This window comes from Danio rerio, chromosome 8, assembly GCF_049306965.1.
Source record: "Danio rerio strain Tuebingen ecotype United States chromosome 8, GRCz12tu, whole genome shotgun sequence".
Classification (NCBI taxonomy): Eukaryota; Metazoa; Chordata; class Actinopteri; order Cypriniformes; family Danionidae; genus Danio; species Danio rerio.
Window position 1 is genome coordinate 56,489,142 of NC_133183.1, and position 24,367 is coordinate 56,513,508.

At 35.0% G+C, this 24,367-nt stretch overlaps 1 protein-coding gene across 10 annotated transcripts in view; it reads right to left on the reverse strand.

Moving 5' to 3' along the window:
* acot7 (acyl-CoA thioesterase 7) overlaps nucleotides 1–24,367 on the reverse strand; it is a 138,593-nt gene that overhangs the window by 5,206 nt on the left and 109,020 nt on the right. The window contains exon 9 of one of the 10 annotated variants that reach the window (XM_073909340.1): nucleotides 22,135–24,085. The exons of the other annotated variants lie outside the window; for them this stretch is intronic. The gene's annotated coding sequence lies outside the window, so the exon portion shown is untranslated. Of the gene's footprint in view, nucleotides 1–22,134; nucleotides 24,086–24,367 lie in introns of those variants that run through there. 10 annotated transcript variants of the gene reach the window in all.

Here is a 24,367-nt window from a genome sequence, read left to right on the forward strand (position 1 = left end):
CAGTCACGAAGGCTCTCAAAGTATGCGTCAATGACTGAAATGTCATTTTTGTGTTAGCTAAATCATCTAAGGTTGATAAATAATATACAGATGGAGTCAGAATTATTAGCCCCCCTTTCATTTTTTCTCTTTTTTAAATATTTCCCAAATGATGTTTAACAGAGCAAGGAAATTTTCACAGTATGTCTGATAATATTTTTTTCTTCTGGAGAAAGTCTTATTTGTTTTATTTCGGCTAGAATAAAAGCAGTTTTTAAATTTTTAAATCATCATTTTAAGGACAATATTCTTGGCCCCTTCGCATGTTTTCGATAGTCTACAGAACAAACCATCGTTATACAATAACTTGCCTAATTACCCTAACCTGCCTAGTTACCCTAATTAACCTAGTTCAGCCTTTAAATGTCAATTTAAGCTGTATAGAAGTGTCTTAAAAAATATCTAGTCAAATATTAACTGTCATCATGGCAAAGATAAAATAAATCAGTTATTAGAGATGAGTTATTAAAACTATTATGATACAAAACGTGGTAAAAAAATTATCTAGTTTAACGGAAATTAGGGGGAAAAAAACAGCGAGCTAATGATTTAGGGGGGCTAATAATTCTGACTTCAACTGTATATTTTTAAGATCTTTAAAAAAAAAAACGAAATAACTTCTACAAAGTGTCTATTATTGTAGGATGGCGGTCTGACAGAAAATCTGCAGTAATGCAGTAAAGTTCCATAACAAATTTTAGTGTTTTTACATAAAATATGTAAAAGAATTGTCAAAAATGGGATCAAAAACAAAGAAAATCTCACGGCAATTCAAAACTTTTTGATTTAGTGGCTAATTTGTATGAATTCATATGATCTCATTCGTACAATATAGTATGATTTGCTCATTCCCCAATGACGGTTGGGTTTAAAAGTGGGGTTTGGTGCCACAACTTCCTTTTTAAAATTGTACATTTTCTCAAGACTGAATTCGTACAAACTAGACACTGAATTGATAAAACGCAAAATAGATCCGTTTCCTTGTGGGATCCGGCTGCAAAAGTCTAAACAAAGAGATTATTTTGCTCCAAACTTTAATTTAATCAGACTTTCATTAATACACTTGCAAATCAAATGTAGGTGAGGAACTTTTACAATCTGTATGACAGTTTTTCATTTTAAATGATTAAGCTGAAACTAAACGTAACAGAAGCTTTGATTTGTGATGTAAAAAAAAGGAGTAGGTGGTGTAGGTTTGCACTTCTCTTTATAATAAAAATCGATTTGTAGAATCCAAGCCCCATCTAAGGTCATGAGCACATTCGCCAGTTGTCTAAAATTTCCTGGAGCTCTAAAATGAGACATAAGATGCTTGCAGTGGGACCGCAGCTTCATCACGGACAAATAACAATACTGTGCGCGAGAGCCGGATGTCAGTTGACGTTAGGCTTCATCTTGCAGCTGCACACTACACCATGGCTATTCTTATCATTGGCTATAGGTCACCAGCTAGTCATGCGCAGCAGTGGCAGATGGCGGCCAACCTTAGGGAACAAACTGTGCGGTGACAACTGAAGCAGCCTGGCTGATGAGGGCATGTGCACAAATGAGGATCTCATCTATGGAATGCATATCCACACAAATGTTATATAAGCATGACGGATACGGTCAACTTCGCAGGCTTGCTGATGTTGAGGATCAGAAACGTTTGCGTTTCTGAGGTAACCTGGTTTAAAGAAGAACAAATGAACAGTTGCATTGATGTTTTAGTAGCGTGAGGGTAACTGAGTTAAGTAATAAACCACTTTGCAAAAGAGTGTTACTGTATATAGAGTTGAGGTCAAAATTGTTAGCCCTCCTGTGAATTTTGTTTCTTTTTCAATTATTTCCCAGAAGATGTTTATCAGAGTAAGGAATTTTTCACAGTATTTCCTTTAATATCTTTGCTTCTGGAGAAAGTCTTATTTGCTTTATTTTGGCTAAAATAAAAGCAGTTTGTAAATTAAAAAAAAAAAAATTTAAGGTCCCAATTATTAGCCCAATTTTCACTTTAAGCTGAATACTAGTACTGTATATTGTAAAATATCAAGTAAAATATTGTGTACTGTCATCATGACAAAAATGAAAAAAAAAAAAAAAAAACGCAGTTATTAGTTATTAAAACTATTATGTCTAGAAATGTGTTGGAAAAAATATCTTCTTTCCGTTAAATAGAAATTGGTGAAAAAAATATACATGGTGGCTAATAGTTAAGGAGGGCTAATAATTCCGACTTCAACTGTACATGGAACAAAGAAACAATTGCGATACAAATGATTCGTTAGTATTTTAAATAACAACTATGAAATAAAATACACCAATTTTCAAGTTATAATTCAATGAATAATAACAAACTGGCTGCTGAAAATGGCATTTTTGGTTTTCGACCAAAAATATGAGCTGAAATAATTGCGATACTCATGCACACGTATACCTTTCTATACATGTACCGCACATGCTCAACAGAAATGGAAAAGTCCAATCAAATAATGTGGTGACAGAACAATTCTATCTCCTAAACTCATTTGTGCTGCTTGCAATATCGCTAATGTGCCGTCATTACAACGCTAAAATGACGACTCGTTCACTATCAATATTAAGAGACTGTCAGTAAAATGTGGTTATTTAATTGGATTGTGTTGGATTAAAATATTCTAATTTAAGTTACTGAGGAACATTTTTTAAATCTTACAAAACTACTTTCAATTCAATTCAATTCAGCTTTATTTGTATAGCGTTTTTACAATGTAGATTGTGTCAAAGCAGCTGCACATAAATGGTCATAGTAATTGGAACAGAGTAGTTCAGTTCTTAGTGTTTAAGTTCAGTTCAGTACTTAATATTGTTTAGCAAGGTAATAATTATTACATATAATTTATGACCTTTCGATTTTTGGACAGGTGCATAAAAATTTTTAATTTCAGTGCATCCTTAATCAGAATACGCCGGCAGCTAGCTCTCTCTGCAACTCTCACATGGTCGCCCACTGAAGCTAAGCAAGGCTGTGTACTGTCAGTACCTGGATTGGAGACCACATGTGAAAGCTAGGTTGCTGCTGGAAGGGGTGTTAGTGAGACCAGCAGGGGGCGCTCAACCTGTGGTCTGTGTGGGTCCTAATGCCCCAGTATATTGACGGAGACAATATACTGCTAAGTGAGCGCTGTCTTTCGGATGAAACTCTCTGTGATCATTAAAAATCCCAGGATGTCCTTTGAAAAAGACGAGGGGTTTAACCCTTGTCAACTTTGTCCACTGGTCTCTGTTCATCAAGGCCTCCTAACCTTCCCCATATCATAATCGGCTTCATCACTCCACTCCACCAATCAGCTGGTGTGTGGTCTCACACAATATGGCCGCCATTGCATCATCTAGGTGGATTCTGCACACTGGTGGTGGATGAAGAGATTCCAGTTCTCACCAGGAAACAGAACTATTTTGTCTACTTTTTCAATTTTCTGGCTAATTTCTACAAATTTATACGAGTTCAGTCGTACAAAAATGTGTACATTTTTAAAATGAGGTGTGGCACCAAGCCCCTAAACCCAACCATCATTGGAAAATCATAATAAAATGTAGGCGTCACGATCGTCAGCTGTGTTATCAACGATGGAGATTTATTCCAGTATTCCTGCAGAACTAAAACTCCCAGAACTCTTTGCACCCATCAACTACTGCAACAGCTGACACTAATCTGGACATTCACACACAGACACAGCTGTAGCTCGTTTTCACCTAATCAGACCCCCTAGTTTAAAAAAAAAAAAAATGTTATTTTTTATGATAAAGAAGACGATTTTGGGGCGGTAATTCCCAGAAATTTGTGGACAATTTTGTGATATTATATATATAGATTTATTTATTTAATATACATATATAAATGTATCAGGCAGCCTGCTATGTTAGGTGTCCAATCTGAAACAATGACAATGACACAAATTATTAAAATAAAGCTTCTTTTTTTGGTTTCTTGTCAAGACAAGAACTAAAACAATACGAGTTAAGCCAAAGGAAGGTTGTATTACTCTTATTTTTATCCACAACCTTACTTCAAAAGTCATCATCACACATAGGACATGCGTTAGGGCTTCCCCTACCGTAATGCACCTGAAGCACGGATTGCCGTAAAACTCGTTAATGGCAGGGAAGCGTTTTCTCTCGTTAACTGCAGGGAAAAAGTTGAACGAAATCATTTATCAATTTTACGCACTATTTTCGTTCACGTCCAGCGGCCATCATCCTCGAAATCTCATCTCCACCTGTCTGTTCCATTGCTCTGTTTGCTCCAACTTTATTTTGCAGTCTGAAGTGCGTCACAAAACCCCCAATTTGCGCCACAAGATGTCTAAATCTCATCTTTGCTATGACTTCACATGTAAATCACTCATCAGCTTCATCTGGATCTGCTTACTGCACAAGCTGAAAACTCCCCCGCCCCCATTCCATGTAATGTAATGATTGTGAGGGCGTCGGTGAGGCGTCGTTTTTCGAGAGACACACAAATACATCACATGCGCTGCATATGCAACATCTATAAGTCGCGAAAAACAAATCATTGCAAACTGAAATACATATAATTAGATTATATGGTTTGGAGTTCGATGGTTTATAAGATTATTTAAAAAAAATTTTAAGTTAGCAGGATCGTAAAAATTTGCGACTTTTTGTTGATTTTGCGTTGTATTTACCGATCAAGAAATCACGAAAAAATAGGGGTCTGCCTAATACATAGGCTATATATACACTTCACTTTCACATTTCTCAATCTTGCTTACCTGTAACATACGGAGCGTTTCCCTTGCCTTGTTTTTCCGTGCCGTATTTCCAGACCCTCTTTTTGTTTATTGATTTTGTTGTTAGCCGCTTGAGCCAATCGCTTTGCCTGTGACTCGACTGCACTTGTAATTAAAGACGCAGCATTTGGATCCCCAAATCCGTTGCCAGTATCGTGTGTTACAGTAGGAATGAGATGAGAGGAATGTACAAATTCATACGAATTAGCCACAAAATCAAAAAGTTGCAAAATTGCCATGTAATGGCATTGGAAACACTAAATTAATATAGGAAGTGTATTTACAATAAATTTTATCCAAACTTACTTTAGAGTGGAAACCATGCTTTAATATTTCCTATGTAATCACCAAGGAATGTATTTCATCCAATTATCTAGTATAATAAATAAAACTGGTGAGCGAACCACTGATTCTTGCGACAAACGAAAATCATAAAGCTCTCCCTCTCTCTCTGTTATTTCTGTCTGAAAACCCCATCATGTGACCTTGAAGGAAGTCCTGGCTGGGTCAGTGACTGTCCTGTTGCTCAGGGCTTGTGATGGGGCCAGGGAAAGACATGGGGCCATGGCAGCAGTGCTTGTCTTGAACAAATTAAATTAAGCTGGAGGGAAGCGCAGTGCCTCAGTCACAGAGAGAGTGACTGGCAGAAGACCAGAGCGACTGCTCCAGCACAGACCATCAGAGGGTGAAACGTTATACTACTTAGTGGTGGAGACAAAAAAAATAGTAGCTGTTTAATGGCCATTGCAAATGGAAATGGGCTTTTAAGTGTAATATGGATGATGAACGATGGTCTGCTGTGAACCGATGTGTACAGTGAATCCGGAAAGTATTCATAGCGCTTTACTTTTTCCATATTTTTTGTGATATTCCAAATTGGATTGAATTCATTTATTTCCACAAACTTCTACACACAATACCCCATAATGACAATGTAAAAATACAGTTTTTTTGAAATTGTTGCAAATTTATTAAAAATAAAAAACCTGAACAATCACATGTACATCAGTATTCACAGCCTTTGCAGAGAAGCTCTAAATTGAGCTCAGGTACATTCTGTTTCCACTGATCATTCCTAAGATGTTTCAGCAGTTAATTGGAGTTCACCTGTGGTAAATTCAGTTGATTGGACATGATTTGAAAAGGCATACACCTGTCTATAGAAGGTCCCAGGGTTGACAGTGCATGTCAAAGCACAAACCAAGCATGAAGACAAAGGAACTGTCTGTACACCTCAGAGACAGGAATTAAGAATGAAATTAAGAAAAGACAATGGAATTAAGAATGAAAGACTCGAAATGACATGAAACTTTAGAGGAATTATGGATATCGTGGCACGCGATAACGTTAATCGAATTATGTGCTATTTACATGTAAAACGGGATCATATTATTGTCATATTCAGATTAAGGCAAATAATTTAATTACTGATGTCCATGTAAATGTAGTCACTGTCTATCTCCTCTGCGTCTGTGTTTGTGTTGCCGCTGTGAAAATCAGCATGTGCACCTATTGAAACTCCCCTTTTCGTGCAAACCCTTCCCTCTTTCGCCACTCAACACCCTGCTGAGACAGTTTATAAAACAGTATAAAACATATAAAACAGTAGGTAATTTTGAAAGGGATTTTCGCAAGGGTCATGAGAAAAAAAAGAAGCCAACATTCTGGACTCAGATAGCTATAATGTTACCAACTACTCACTAAAAATGGTAAAAATGCCCTGTGGGGCTAAAGGCATCAGTTTAGAATCTGAGATTTATTTATTTTTTTTAGCTTGGACTAGTTTAGACAGAAGACACAATTTTTTTTTTTTGTTCATTGAAATCTGAAGTTTAAAAATAATGACATTAAAAAAATGTACATGGTACTTGTTTAGGGGGGTGTAGATTAAAGGCCAGCATGAACAAACACACAACTATTGCACAGTATATGGTAATGATCGCTCAGTGTTCCTCAAGTGTTTCCTTTTGCTTCATCAGGAAAGTTTTGATTTACTTCACATTACAGCTAACAGTGGAGACACATCATACACTCATGGCATATTTTACATACACACCAGCCCCGCTGACGACACATTGTCACTTCCTTACAGGATATGTTTACTAACAAGGTGACAGCACAAAATTCTGGCTTGGCATACATAATGCTGCATTTTTAAGAGTGTTCGCAGATGTGTAAACATAGATCATTATGAAAATGTTGTGCAAACACGCAACTTTTTTAAAGCGCACAGGGTAAACATTTCTGTCTTCATTTGTGTCATATACACATAGCCCTAAACAGGAAGTGAAGTTGGAGAAAACGACTGGGGATGTGATAAGGAAAGGTTCGCGAACCGGGACTCAAACTCTGAAAACAAAATGCTACTATATGTCAGTGCACTGCCCACAAGGTTATTAGTAACTGATTTTATTGGGTTATATAGTCTTGTTTTACTAAATTACATTGTATCTTAAAGGTGCAGTATGTAAATTTGACACCCAGGGGTTGACCTAGGCATTGCACTCCTAGTTTAAAAAACACACAAGTAAGAAATAATGCAAGCCAACACATATCAGTGATTACGCATGTACATATAACAATGTTAAAGAGGTTTAATATGTATTAACTAGATTATAAACCTATAATATAATAGACTATAAATAGTCGTGTTTCGTCTGGTGCAAACAGCCCAATTGCTTATCACTGCAAATCTTGTCACGTTTCCTGTTGTTAATGCAGTTCACCTAATGTTTACCTTCGTAATACTTATATTATTTTGCTAAATAATAACCACCTCATGTGGAACTCTGAGTCTGCGTCTCATTTCGGTGTCTTCACCGTAGGTCGCAACTCGGTTGCGCAAGCATACTTTGAGAGCCTTCCTGACTGAATGAATTAAATACGCTGTTTTCTAACAAGGCAACCCGGGGTGCTTAAATATAATTGGCTAAAGTGGCATTGGGCGGGTTTAAAGAACCAAAACAAAGACAGCTATTCCAGCACGTAACGCACATTTTCAAAGCAGAGTTCAGCATTGTTTTTCAGATTAAAAAGAATTTTCACTTGGCATGTTTCCTAAATATCTACACACACATTATGGCATTTGTATGCTTTAGAAGAGTCAAAAACTTACATACAACACCTTCAAGCTCAACCGCAATTTTATATAAAACTAAATGAAGCAAAACAAATTAAGCATGGAACTTAAACTTGGCCATCTAGCAAATAAAATATATATCATTTGGCCTACTTTAAGAACTGTACCACAGTCATAAGAAAAGTATCAATGAAACATCATGGTATATCATTGTATGCCACAGTAATACGATACACCTGCAGCGGGATGATGAACTAGTAGTAGTAGAAGTATTTGACTAATAATATCCTTTGTCTCCATGAGGCAAAGGGCTCTATGTAAATATTAATATAATAAAGATGAATGTTCACCTTTAAAATCCATTATTACAACATATGAACAAGCATAATATTACAGAAAAATTCAGGGAGCACTGCAAATGAATTTTTAGGTCTCGCTCATGGATCTGACATGAACAGGCTTTTGGTAAACATTTGATTTTGTAGTGGCCCACATGCTCAGCAGATTCAGACTGTTATATCAGATCTGCCTTCTTAGTAAAGCTCTCAGCAGATGTAATGGATATAATTCCATTATAAGACATTTCTGCTGAGTAGATATCATCTGTCACTTTCTTAACTATCACTTCAAACTATTCCTTAGTAGACATGCCATCATGAATGCATTTTGAATGTTAATGAAGCACATTTTAGGCTGATCTTGCCGTGCCATTATCAACTTACAGCCTTCTTTCTGCCTGGTCTAAACTTAAATACAAAGCAGGTTCAATATAATGTGATCAAGGTGAACCAGTCATATTTAACAATATTATGACTTGAATATAGTCCAGTTATGTCTGCTATTACTGAAGCACATTTTTTGGATGGATCCAAACTTAAATCTTGGAACAGGAATCTCGTATTTGCTGAAAATAATTTTCTTCATTGAATCTTTTGAAATGTCAGTTAAAATAAATAAATAGGATAAAAAAATAATTAAAATGTAACAAATAAAATAAAAAAATGTATAGAATTTAAAGAATAAAATTTAAAGAAAAAAATTACAAATTAAATAAAATTTCAAATATTAAATAAAATAAGTAAATAAATAAATAAAATGATAAATAAACAAACCAAAAATAAAAATTAAAAATAAAATTTAAAGGATAAAACTATAAAAAATAAATTTAAAGAATTAAAATAAATAAATAAATAAAAATATTTAAAGAATAAAACTATAAATATAAAATTTAAAGAATAAAATAAATAAATAAATAAATAAATAAATAAATAAAATTTAAAAGGGTTTTGTTCTACAGAAAAACAACAGCATACACTTTTGGAATAATACATAAAATTGCAATTTTTGACTTTTTCCTTTAAATTCCACCAACAAAAACCCACACAAGCTTCAGAGAACTGGCGGAGAAGGCTCGCAATTAATTAGGGAAATAAATGCATTCTGGGAAAGGGTCTCTCTTGCAACAGTCCCTAAGCTCTTTTCACTTCATAATTACACAAATTACATTTAAAGGGTTTTGGCTAAAACAACAGCAGTGGCATATTTATGCAATCAGGAAGAAAATGAATTGCCTGCTAACATACCAGAATTCTACGCAGATGATGCGGTACTACATTTGTGCTATATTCTCAGTGAGCAACTGGAACTGGCAGTTACTGAGAGAAAAGTGATGAAACGCTTCCTTCATTTGCTCTAAACATTTATAATACAGAGTTTAGGGCGACACAGTGGCGCAGTAGGTAGTGCTGTCACCTCACAGTGAGAAGGTCGCTGGTTTGAGCCTCGGCTGAGTCAGTTGGCGTTTCTGTGTGGAGGTTTCCTCTGGGTGCTCCGGTTTCCCCCACAGTCCAAAGACATGCGGTACAGGTGAATTGGGAGGGCTAAATTGTCCATAGTGCATGAGTGGGAATGAGTGTGTGTGGATATTTCCCAGAGATGGGTTGCAGCTGGAAGGGTATCTGCTGTGTAAAAACGTGCTGGATAAGTTAACGTTTAATTCCGCTATGGCGACCCCGGATTAATAAAGGGACTAAGCCGAAAAGAAAATGAATGAATGAATACAGAGTTTAGATTTTTTAAGAATGTAAAATTTAAAAAGTAATGTAAAATGTACAATTTACAGAATAAATATTTACAAAATGTTGTGACATTATAACCACCTATCACAACCCACAACCAACCAAAAAGACAACAAGAAAGGAAGAAAAGAAGGAAGAAGGAAGTAAGAAAGATGGAAAGAAAGAAAGGAAAAGAAAGAAAGAAAGAAAGAAAGAAAGAAAGAAAGAAAAAAGAAAGAAAAGAAGAAAGAAAGGAAGCAAAGAAAAGAAATAAGAAAGAACGACAAAAATAAAATAAGAAAAAACAAAAGTTAAAAAGCAAGGAAAAGAAGAAAGAATGGAAGGAAGAATGATAGAAAGAAGAAAGAGAGAAAAATATGAAAATAAGAACAAAAGAAAGAAAGGAAAGAGAAAGAAAGAAAGAAAGAAAGAGAAGTGTAAGAAAGAAGAAAGGAAGAGAGAAAAGAAAAGGAAGGAAGAACAAAAGAGGTCAAAAGAGAAAATAGAAAGAATGGAAGAAATGAAGGAAGAAGAAAGAAAGAAAGAAAGAAAGAAAGAAAGAAAGAAAGAAAGAAAGAAAGAAAGAAAGAACGAACGAAAAAGTAGGAAAGACGAAAGGAGAGGAGAAAAGAAAAGGAAGGAAGGACAAAAGAGGTCAAAAGAGAAAATAGAAAAAATGAAAAGAAAGAAGGAAAGAATGGATGAAAGAAAGAAAAAGTAGGAAAGAAGTAAGGATGGGAGAAAAGAAAAGGAAGAAAGGATAAAAGAAAGGTCAAAAAAGAAAGAATAGATGGAAAGAAGGAAGAAAAAGAAAGAAATAAAATAAATAATAAAAGGTAGGAAAGAAGAAAGGAAGAAAAAAGAAAAGCAGGACGAAAGAAAGGACAAAAGAAAAAAAGAAGGAAAGAAGGAAGGAGAAAATATAAAGAAAGAAAGAAAGCAAGAAACAAAGAGAAAGGTAGGAAAGAAGAAAGGAAGTGAGAAAAGAAAAGGAAGGACAAAAGGTCAAAAGAGAAAATCGAAAGAATGAAAAGAAAGAAGGAAAGAAAGAAAGAAAAAAAGAAAGAAAGAAGTAGGAAAGAAGAAAGGAAGGGAGAAAAGAAAAGAAAAGGAAGGATTAAAGAAAGTTCAGAAAAAGGAAGAATAGATGGAAAGAAGGAAGAAAAAGAAAGAAAGAAAATAAATAATGAAAGGTAGGAAAAAAGGAACGAAGAAAAAAGAAAAGCAGGGTGAAAAAAAGACAAAAAAGGAAGGAAAGAAGGAAGTGATAAAAGAAAAGGAAAGACAAAGGAAAGGACAAAAAATAACTTGTCTGCTTCACGTTGCTGTGTCAGAATTCTTCCTTTTAAAATATAGCCACACTTTAGAAGGCTTAATTTAGGCAAATTTGATGAACGCGATCATGCGGGTTGACGAATCATAAAGGAGTTGCTCACCAGATGTGCTGTACTGCGAGTGTTGCCTTCCATACGTCGCAAAGCAACAAGAACAAACACCTAACATTGCCGATCGTGCTTGATTCTCCTAATGCTTCTTACGTCATTGCCACAGCACCAGTGGCACCAAAATTAGGCACTGAAATTCATACACTGATTCGGTCTGGTGCAAACCGGTGCCATTTCAGTACCCAACCCTAGTCTTCACAATGCAAAAACTATTTTAAAGACATCTGTACTGTTTTATATGAGCATATTTGATTATTTTATGGAATACAGGGAGTCAAATACTTTCAAATAATGCACTGATATTAATCAACCTCTAAATACAATTAATTAAAGACAAAAAAGGTACATTTTCCAAAATAATGTGTATTCTTAAAATTACACAAGGCATACTTGAGCTTTTACAGCATCGATAATGCAATTAAATCAAAATCTATTCAGTTGAATAGACCAAAACATTCATTTAGCTGTTCAAGAAGGACAACCAAAACTAAATGGGAGGTATTAGCAGGTGTGTGTGTGTTTGTGTGTGTGTGTGTGTGTGTGTGTGTGTGTGTGAGCGATCTACAATACTGTATGAAGGATTTTTAGCCACAAACAAGCTGCAACTTTAGCTCGTTTTCACGAAGAAGACCTTTCTGCTTATGGAAATGACACATTGCTAACTGAAAAGACAACACCCTTGAGTTTGAGGCTTAGCAGCGACAGGAACATTCAGTAATTCCTCATTTGACAGGTTGCTGCTACCTTGAATTACACCCGTGATTTAGCAGTAATGGAGCAGTGTACTGCTAGTGTATTTACATAACACGTATTTCCAAGTTGTTTGGCTGGCACACGCAGTCCCAGAAGTATGCAACCTGAAGGCCATATATACAGTATTTGTAGTGTTCAGCATAAATGAATACACCCCAGATTTATCTTAATGTGATCTGTTAATCTTAATTAATCTGTTTTTAATCATTTTTATTCTCTGTTGTTACTCATACTTGTATTTTGTCCTTTATTCTTGTTCATGCAAAGCCTTTTAAATTATCATTGTGTATTAAATGTGCTTTGCCTACATTTTAAATGAAATCCTATTATGTCCTATAGGATGCTTTACTATCATATATACACTCACTGGCCACTTTATTAGGTACACCTGTTCTACTGCTAGTTGATGTAAATGTCTAATCAGCCAATCACATGGCAGCAATTCAACCTGAGCATCAGAATGGGGAAGAAAGGTGGTTTAAGTGACTTTGGATGTGGCATGGTTGTTGGTGCCAGACAGGCTGGTCTGAGCATTTCAGAAACTGCTGATCTACTGGGATTTTCACGCACAACCATCTCTAGGGTTTACAGAGAATGGTCTTAAAAAGAGAAAATATCCAGTGAGCGGCAGTTCTGTGGGCGCAAATGCCTTGTTGATGCCAGAGGTCAGAGGAGAACGGCTGGTTCCAGCTAATAGAAAGGTAACAGTAACTCAAATAACCACTCGTTACAACAGAGATCTGCAGAAAAGCATCTCTCAACGCACAACATGATCACCAAAATTGGACAATAAAAGATTGGAAAAACGTTGCCTGGTCTGATGAGTGTAGGGTCAGAATTTGGCATCAACAACATGAAAGCATGGATCCATCCTGCCTTGTATCAACGGCTCAGGCTGGTAGTGGTGGTGCAATAGTGTGGGGGGTATTTGGGGGGTACTTGGCACACTTTAAGCCCATTAGTACCTAAGTTCTGTTCTTGACCATGTCCATCCCTTTATGACCACAGTGCACCCATCTTCTTATGCCTATTTCCAGCAGAATACCATGCCATGTCATAAAGCGTGAATCATCTCAGACTGGTTTCTTGAACGTGACAATGAGCTCACTGTAATAAAATGGCCTCCTCAGTCACCAGATCTCAATCCAATACAGCACATTTGGGATGTGGTGGAACAGGAGATTCACATCATGGATGTGCAGCCGACAAATCTGCATCAACCGCATGATTGCAAGGAATATTTACAGTACCTTGTTGGATCTATGCCAGGAAGTATTAAGGCAGCTCTGAATGCAAAAGGGGGTCCAATTTGGTACTAGTAAGATATGCCTAATAGAGTGCCTGGTGGGTGTATGTGTGTATAAACACAAGATTGATCACTACCAAAGCCAGAGATCGTTTAATAAAATAACCAAAGAACCAAATATTAAATTAAAATATTAATATTAAATACAAGTTTAATAAAGAGGAAAAATCAAGATAAATTTAGTTTCAATTTTTAAGTTTTTTTTTTCTAATCCTATTGTTGTTTGGTGACCAAACTCATATTATGTTTAATCACTATAACTATGTAATAAAACTATTGTTTAAAAGCAGCAAAAATGCCCATATTTACTGAGAAATGCAAATATTTATTTTTTAAAAGTGGTGTACTCATTTATTCTGTGCAGTTAATAAGAACTAATGGCCTTAATTTTTCTGAAGTGATCACTAATTGAGAAATTAATTATTTATACAAAAATAAAAAAAAAATTCTAACCATCTTTAGGATCATCTTTGATTATGGTGCCCGTTCGCCACAACATTGCTTCCATGACCTTGCGCAATGTCACAAATTTTATTCCCATCAAGGCATGAATTTATTTCTGGCCTTGTGCTGACAATGTGAGCACCCCCTCGAGTGTCTACTGTCTTCTTTCTACAGGGTCAATTAGGTCAATTTCATATGAAAATGAAGCGTTCAAGCAAGATTAATCTAATTGTCATTGTCATCCAGGAATATGACCATGGGATATGTGTTCCAACATTTGGTTGTTCAGAAATAATGTAAAAAAAAAAATGACACACAGCATCCATTAGAGCTAAAATGATAGAATACTAACATTAACATTGCAGAAACATATAAATAACATAATAAAAACCTAATAAAGTATTAACAGTAGTCAACAAAAAATGTTTTAATGACAAACGTGTTATGAAACATATTGTTTTGTAAACACATTGAGAAATCAAAGCTTCTTCAAAGAAAGCTTTGAACAAAAACAGCTTGATCGTTTATTGTTTATCGTTCTATTACTTATTACTATTACTATTACTGATTTATTTGATTTATATTATTTATTTCTAATATTTATTTATTTATTTGTATAAAGGGATGGATTAGGGAGGGTCATACATTTTCACAGTTCCTACTTGTTCAATATTATTGTTTCCAGAAGAAAGTTGAATAAACCTTTATTAACAACAACAACAACAACAACAACAACAACAACAACAACAAAAAGATTTTCTTGTAATCATTTATTTATTATTTGACTCTTGTTCGTCTACTCTCAATGAAGTTTTTACTAGAAATGCGTGTTACATTCCATGTCATACATTGGGCCCTATCATACACCCGGCGCAATGTGGCCCAAGGCGTGACGCAATTGTTGTTTGCTAGTTTCAGCTTGGCGCGAGAGTCGTTTTGACGTTTTTCTCCACGCTGTTTAAGTAGCCAATGCATTTGCGCTCATATGTGTGCCCATAGGTGTTCTAGTCCAGAAAAAGAGGCGTGTTGAGGCACGTTGCTGGTGCATTGCTATTTTGAGAAACTATAATAGTCTGTTCTATAGACCAGATCAAAGCCGGTCTATTGTCCAGCGCAGAGCGCGTTAGTTGTGCGCCTCGCTTAAACATTGCTTAATACACACAAGATGTAGAGCAATACACAAATATCTTTACATATGTAAAAGAATTTATATATATATATATATATATATATATATATATATATATATATATATATATATATATATATATATATATATATATATATATAGATATATATATATATATATATATAGATAGATAGATAGATAGATAGATAGATAGATAGATAGATAGATAGATATATAGATATATAGGATATAATAAGGATATATTAAAATATTTCAAAACATATTATTTTCTAGCCTACATAAATATAAAAACCATATTTTCATGCTTTCTTTATCTCAAGAGGCTTATTCAGTTCATTCATGAAAATTTGCTTTTGTATAAAATACTTGCTGGAAATTAGAACTGAATTTAGAAGTAGTTTTGAAACAAATATTTGCGCCTAACAAACAAAATGTATTATTTATAGGCTAATTGATGTCTGTGCGTACAAGGTTTCTCTATACACGAGAGCGAAAGTAAAAATTTAATAAGTTTATCTCTCATTTTCGCGCTGTAGATACTCTGTTTACTGTTTTCTTGCTAGTGAAACACTCAGTTTTTCCACTTCCACTTACTTTACGTCATGTAAATAGCAAATGCGCTTATGGCACGATGCAACTGGCTCTTAAAGGGAATGGGAGATGAGACTCTGATTGGTTTATTCTCAAAACACACCTATAACTCATTAAGAAAATAAACTGAACCCTTTTAGACCATGCGCCACGGCGCAAAGCGGATTTATATTAGCGGATCCTTATATTAGCAAAAATGCGTTCTGACATGCCCTGAAAGTGTTTGCCCCCTGCGTTTTGCGCATGGACCGTCAAAATAGAGCCCAAACATTTTGACTTCTAAAATGCTGTACTTGTTCATACACAAGAAATACATACTTTTAAAATCTTTATTGATTTTAGTGCATAATGCGATTAATCACGATTGAATCGCAGACAACTATCCAATTAATCAGGATTTTAAAAAGTGTAATCATTGCCCAACACTGCTCCACTTTGAACAACTTCATAAGACATAGGGATTAGTTTTATGATGAATTTATGTGCATTTAAAAGCATTAAAAACCACTACAAGAAAAAAGTCCTAAGCACCGAGGACGGCTTGAAAGTGTGTTAAAAAATGGTTTATTGTCATTTTTGGGTGTCATGTTCCTTTAAAACAGACACACTTATTTAAATGGAGTGTTCAAAATTTATTAATTTTATTAGTTAAATTAATAAAATCAACTGTATGTAGAGATTCTTACTGATTATGTTAACAAGGCAGCTGATAAGTATTTATGGGCATTATGGGCATTTATTTACAGTTGAAGTCAATTATTGGCCCAATTGTTCAAATATTTCCCAATTTATAAAAACAGAGCAAGGAAAATTTCACAGTATTTCCTGTAATATATGGCAACGCAATGGCGTAGTAGGTAGTGCTGTCGCCTCACAGCAAGAAGGTCGCTGGGTCGCTAGTTCGAACCTCGGCTCAGTTGGCGTTTCTGTGTAGAGTTTGCATGTTCTCCCTGTGTTCGCATGGGTTTCCTCCGGGTTCTCCGGTTTCCCCCACAGTCCAAAGACATGTGGTACAGGTGAATTGGGTGGGCTAAAATGTCCATAGTGTGTGTGTGTATGTGTATGTGTGGATGTTTCCCAGAGATGGGTTGCGGCTGGAAGGGCATCCGCTGCTTAAAAACGTGCTGGATATGTTGGCAGTTCATTCCGCTGTAAGCTCAATATTATTAGCCCTTTTAAGAATTTTTTTTTCTGTCAACAGAACAAATCACTGTTATACAATGACTTGCCGAATTACCCTAACCTGCCTAATTAATCAAGTTAAGCCTTTAAATATCACTTTAAGCTGAATATTCAACACAATCTCACGGCAATTTGTAACTTTTTCATTCAGTGGCTAATTCGTACGAATTCGTACAATCTAATTCGTACATTTAAGTATGATTTGCTCATCCCCCAATGATGATTGGGATTAGGGGTGGGATCAGGTGTCACACCTCCTTTTTAAAATCGAACAATTTTGTTCGACTAAACTCGTACAAATTCGTACGAATTAGCTACTAAACTGGCAAAACGTAAAATACTTACGTTTTCTTGTGAGATCAGGCTGGAATGTTAGTATCTTGACAAATATCTTGTCAAATTTCATTTACTGTCATCTTGGCAAAAATAAAAGAAATCAGTTATTTAAAATGAGTTATTAAAACTATTATGTTTAGATATGTGGAAAAAAAATCTTTTCTTTAAACAAAAATTTGGGGAAAATATATATATACAGGGCGGCTAAAAATTCAGGAAGGCTAATAATTCTGACTTCAACTGTATGTGTGTGTGTTTAGTCTTGCATTAAAAATGCCATCGGCAAAATTCTTTGCCTTTCGAAACCTACATCTATAACCACCTTTGCGATGATTCTCATATACAACCAACAGAAGACACGAAATACAAAACATACATAAAAGTCTAATCGATTCTCATACTCCCAATCTTATTTTACAACTAACAATTCACTACACTGTTTATCTAGCCATAAAGGAGACAAGTGCTTGCTTGCTATTACTATCTCTCTGAACCACAGCGTCTCAATTAACCTTTTATTCTGTGACCTTTCCAGCTACTCCCAGAATGCCTCTCCACGTTAATGCACACCGCACACTATATGGGCATCTTCCTCGGAAATACGTCTCTGAAAAATCTACATTTATAAAATCTCAGGGGCGAGGGCCGTTTTAAAATATCACACGTTGTAAACGAACGCTTTGAAATATTCATCGAGATAAAGACGGTGGGTTTGAGAGCTCAGGATATAAGCCAGGAAATCTCGGTCTCACCAGCTGCTAGAATATTTCAAGGAATACATTAGTTCACCTTGTTTCACACTGAGGAATGCGACTCTCTGGAAAAACACTTTCAAAATACAGCAGAAGAAGAAAAAAAAGGAACATTATTCTATCACCACTGACCAATCTTCATGTCTTTCAGAGATGTTTTGTGGAATGTAAATGCAAGCTATTAAACTTTTAAAAGAACATAAATGTGCAATAAAAAAAAACAAAAAAGCAAGAAACAATTTGATTGAGAATGTGTATTGATGTAGCAAGTCAGTGAAATGTGGAATCACTGCTTAAATGGAAGTTTTACATCAAAGAACTGTTGATATGGGAGTTGAGAGGAATACTTTTAGCAAATAAAGGGCCGTGCACACCGGGACGTTTTTTGCTCACCTTTTCCGTCAACGTTTAACGCCTCGTGACTAAATAAATTGCGCTAATGTGATTATGCACACCAATGTGCAAATTCCAGGCGTAAAAGCGTCATTTTTAAAGAAACGCCTCATGCTCGTTGTTTTGTTTCGAGGCGCCGCGTCAAAACCTTCTCCACCAATCAGATTGGCACTTTTGTTCACGTGCACGAAGCTGCTGAAGTTACAGTAAACAGCACTTGGAGGCGCTCAAGTGCAAAACTGTCAATGCGAGCACACATTGAAGAACATGCCCAGAGGCAACATGAACGTGAAACTGCTTATTGCTCTGATGATCAATAATCCTTTCTTCATCGCTAAAGCTGGAGCTGCTACTTGAACCATCCATGCTTGTTCGAATCGCCAGTAACTTTAACAACAAACGTGTCAACTCTCTCTCTTCTTTTTTCTTCTGTGTTAGAAGCTGGTGTCGGAAACAAAAAGAGTGCTGTTCAACGTCAAGGAGTGATTTTGCATACCCTTCTGCTCGACGCCAGTGAAAATAGCTTGGGTTTTAATCCAGAAAAACGTCTTGAAAAACACTGACGTTAAACGCAAACCAAAAGCGTCCCGGTGTGTACGAGCCTCAACTTAAATTTTGGTCTGTTTGGAAGACAATATGGCTTTGCGCTCAATTTTAACGATCTAGGTGGAATGTCTAAAGTGCAAGGCGCAAAAGCCTTAAAGGCATTTCCAAATCCACAATGCCTATAGGACAGGAGAGTTAACTTGACATTACTGTCTGCTCGGTCTGCTGTTATCAGTCTCACAAATTTTTTCCCTTTTTCCGAACGTCTTTATAAAATCATCGAGTTTTTCTTTTATTATTTGAGCAAATAAGATTGTAAAAAATTATTTGTCGCCATGGTGCATCTGCTATTTACATGGCAGACTTGTAAGTGGAAAAACTGAATGCTTCACTAGTGAGAAAACAGTTAAACAGACCATTTGTGCAAGGTCAAAGAATGAGCCTCCTCCATTCTCCCTCTTTACTTTCTTTTTACTTTACTTTTACTCTTTACTCCTTTACTTTCGTGGAGTGAGAAAATGGTTGAAACTACTGAAGACATCCACTAGCCTACATATTTAATTTTGTTTGTTAAGCACAAGGATTTGTTTCAAAACTATTTCTAAATTCAGTTCTTATTTCCAACAAATAAATAAATGAACAATAATAGCAAAGTGTAGTCAAACAACTGAGTTACATCCAAACACACGTCTTATTCTTATGCCCCATATGGTGATGCCGACGTCTCCAAAACCTTACAGGTGGACAAATCTAAACTAGTATTTATTAAAACAAATATAAATATGCATATATTAAATAATACTGCTAATAATAATAACATTAAACAACTGCGAATTGTTATAAATAAACTGAAAAAGTCCCCCAAGGTGAAAAAGGCATGAAGGAAGTGTTTTTTTTTTATATTTATGTAGAAAAACATTTTTGTAACATTTTAATTCTTTATTGCTGCACGTCCTGTGTATTAAGAAATGTGTAAGTGTTTGGACCCACATAAGCAGATACTTAACAAACTCTGCACTGGATTTTAAACCAGCTTTTTGTTGGTCAATTGCACAGTCTATTTCAGTTCCTCAAAAAAGCAACGCGCGCCATCAATGCGACTTAACACACCTCTTTTTTAGACTGGCATACCCATGAGTCCACAAAGTGGGCAAATGGATTTGCTTTTAAACAGCGTGGCACAAAACATGAAAATTAGGATAGTGCTGGTCTGAAAATAGCAACAAACTGCAGCAAACACGTCTTGCGCCTTATTGCGCCGGCTGCATGATAAGGCAGTGCATATTTTAGTCCTATTGTTTCATATGAATATACTATTGACTTAGTCATTACATAAACAGGGTAATAACTAACCCTAAATCTATCCCTGAACCTAATTTTAACCACACTGTAAAAACTGTTGCGTTGACACTACTTTAAATGTGTGAGTAAACCCATTGCCTTAACATTATTAAGTAAATAATCTCTGTTTGTAATTAAACAATTAAGTTACGTAAACTTAACAGTTCTAAGTTACAACAGAATTACTTATATTTTTTAAGTACAATCAATTTGTCACTTTTAAGGCAGTGGATTGACTGATTGTTTTAAGTAAATATCTTTTTGCAATGTAGCGTACACTAAAAAAACTATTTATTTTTGCTGCTTCTTCAGACTAATTTAAAATGAGCTGAAATAAATTTTGGGGGGAAGATTGAACACAAAACTTAATTGTTTTGTGTTCAATCCACTTACATTTGTAAAAACAATAAAGTTAACTTCAAAAGTCTTAACATGAAGGAATTGTACGGAAGCCAGCATTTTTTTTTTTTACAGTAAAACAAAAGAGGGGAAAAATCTGCTTGTTTTAACTACTTGTTTAAAATGAGCTGAAACATCACAATTTTTGCCATTTGTTTTTGGACAATTTATTTGTTTTAAATGTTCGATTCAGCTAAATTAGACTGTAAAAAGTGAAAGCAAATTACATTGACTTGTTATAATTAAACAATTAATGTTTGACAAACTTAATTCATGAGAGTTTTCAGTAATAAATTAAGCTAGTTCTTTTAGGTTTTAGTAATTATTACTATTAATAGCAAACAAGAATTGTATTCGCCACAAAACAAAAAAGTATTATTATTGTTACTATATCAGCATATTTGTGCTGCAGTAAAACTATTATTATTATTATTATTATTATTATTATTGTTGTTATTATATAACACAGAAAAGAAATTATTTGTACTGTACTGTATGTAATGTTCCATTCATGTTCTCTTAAATTAATTACTAAATCGTGTTACACCTAAAAGATTGCATTTCATATTGCTGAATACAATGCCAAATATGCCAAATCCAACTTTTCTGATACTTTTTTTTGTTCTATCTGCTTGTTTTTTATGTTTATATCTATAAAAGTGGTTAACATTTTAAAATAACTTCCATATGTGCTTTACCTGAGAATAAATGACATAGGTAAAGCACATAGTACTGCACATAGTACAGGTTGGGAACAACATGAGGGTGTAATTTGTTCATTCATTTTCCTTCGACTTAGTCGCTAAATTCATCAGGGATTGCCATAGTGGAATGAACCACCAATTTATCCAGCATATGTTTTACACAGCGGATGCCCTTCCAGCTGCAACCCAGTACTGGGAAACACCCATACACATTTATTCCCACACATACACTACAGCCAATTTAGTTTATTCAATTCATCTGTACTGCATATCTTTGGACTGTGGGGGAAACCGGAGCACCCAGAGGAAACCCACGCCAACACGGGGAGAACATACAAACTCCACACAAAAAAATGCAACTGATCGTAACTTGAACCAGTGACCTTCTTGTTGTGAGGCGACAGTGTTAACCACTGAGCCACTGTGTCACCCATGAGGGTGTCAGAATCTTCACATTTTCTTTTTTAGTATCAAAACCCAAACTATTTTTAATCCAAGTGCTAAGGTATCTGACAGGAAATGCTCCTTTCAAGTGCATTATCATGAGCTTACAATTAGACATTTAAGTCGATCAGTATGTTTTCACACAATCCATAAGAAAACAAAAGAAGATATTACAATAGGGAGTATTGAGTGATCTTGTTTTTCCGTTTGTATTCGTATCTGATGTGTTATATCACACCTTTAACCCCTTATTGCACACACATCACGAGCGGGTTCTAAAAATAGTTATGCTGCAGACCCAATGGTTGCTAGGGTAACTCAACTTGTTTTGTGTGGCATGGACCAGCTGAGTGTTTGTCAAAAGCATTATTGAGTCCAGAAAGTATACGCGACAACATTGAAATAATAATAAAACAAGTTTATTCATTATTTTCTCATGTTTTTTTTATTTAAAATATTTAAACATACTTGAAAATAGACATATTTTTCTTTTTTGAAATAAAAACGATCCTCATTTACAGAACCAAGAGGTTATTTTCTCTCCTGTTTTGAATAGTACAATGACCTCTTATAGTTGAATCAAAATATTTTCAGCTTCAGTCTCAAAACCTACATGAGATGAAAAACCTACCAGATGAAAAAGATGAAACCAGGGTGGACATTTAACCAAGATAATTATTGTAAACACAGCCAAGGAAACTCCCATCTTGTTTCAGAAAAGAAAATAAAGCTGCTAGAATGGCCCAGCCAATTCCCTGACCTGAACCCAATAGAAAATAAGAACTAAAGGTCATATTTCATAGATTTACAAACTGATAACACATGAAGCCTGAAATACAATGACCTCTTATTGTAGGGTCAAAATATCAAGCAAGTTTAGATTTCTCAGTCGGCAAATCATTATTTTTATAGGTTATTTGATCATTAATAAAATAAACTTAAACAGTGGGTAAAATAATTATTGAATGGGTCACCATTTTTCTCAGAAAACATGTTTCTAAAGTTGCTGTTGACCTGAAATGTTCAACAAATGTCAGTAACAACCAAAGTAATCCATACACATAAAGGCAACTTAACTAAATAGTTTGGAATTTGTATGTAATAAAATAAAACGACAAAGGAAAAAAGTATTGAACACATGAAGAAAGGAAGATGTAAAAAGGCATAGGATGACCAGACAGCAGCTAAAAATCTCTTAGTAGTTAGAAAGAAACCCTGCTTCTTGTCAGTGTAAATTCATATTTTCTGCTTCAAACTTACATTACCAGATGATGAAGATGAAACCAGGTTGGACATTTTACCAAGACAATCATTGCAAACACAGCCAAAAAAACTCAAAACCATTTTCAGAGAAAGAAAATAAAGCTGCTAGAATGGCCCAGCCAATTCCCTGACCTGAACCCAATAGAAAATAAGAACTAATGCTAATAATGTTTCATAGATGAGACCCACAGAACCGTCCAACAATGTTAGACTGGGATTTTTTTTGTTACTAACAAAAAAAGCCTTTTATAAAAACTATTAAATACATTTCAGCAGTTCAGTACTAACTCCTTGTGTTGCTCTATTGTTATGTTAAGTAACTTTTCTGATTTTTTTGTCTTGGTTTATCTGTATGTTTGGATTGGATCTGGGTCAATTTCATTTCAATGGCTCCTTTTGAAATATATTTATTGGGAAAATCATGACATATTCAATACTTATTTTGCATGATCTCAAAGATGTATTATTGATTTACATACTACAATTTTACTTCTCAATATTATTTGAGAATATTATATTAAAGGGATAGTGCACCCAAAAATGACAATTCCACCATCACTTACCCACCTTCCACACATTCCAAACCTGTTTAAGTTTCTCTCTTCTGTTAAACACAAAGAAAGATATTCTGAAGAATGTTGGGAAAAGACAGCCATTGACTTCCATTACTCATATTTTTTGTTCAAAAGGATGTCAATGGCTGCTGAATAAAGATTCATAAACAAATTACAACCACTAACATGTGAGTAAATATTGAGGACATTGTCATTTTTGGGTAAACTCTACCTGTAATGTTCTTTAGATATTGTTGTTAAAAAAACATTTTTATACTGTTTATATATGTTATAATGTTTTAACATTTATAATAAATTCTTCTGAAATATTTCCTGAGAGGTCCCAGTCATGTCTTCAAAAAAATCAAACCAGAACCTGAATGCCTGGGTGATCGTGCATCTTTCATTGTGTGCAGCATGGCATTCAGTAGTTCCACGCATCCCATGATCCCCGAGTTCTGTGTGCTTCCTCTGCGAGTGCTGTTCACCCCTCCCCCAGCCCATAACTCCCCTCCACCAAGAGCTAAAACTGGAAATCCTAAAAATAGGCATGAAAGATCTTTCACTGAGGAAAAAAATAACACCTGAAGCCTGAAATAGCAGGAATAGTCTGTCAATACACTATTTATATTACGATACATGAGAACATGAAACCACAATATGACCGATGCTTATAGGGTTTTCATTTACGGGAAGGAAGAGGGCTGAAAAGCTATTTATTTCCAAACTAATTGTAATTGTAAATAACAAATAAGAATATAATAACTATGCTCGTAGGCATCACGTTGCTTTCCTTCATACAGCGAAGGAAAAAGTATTC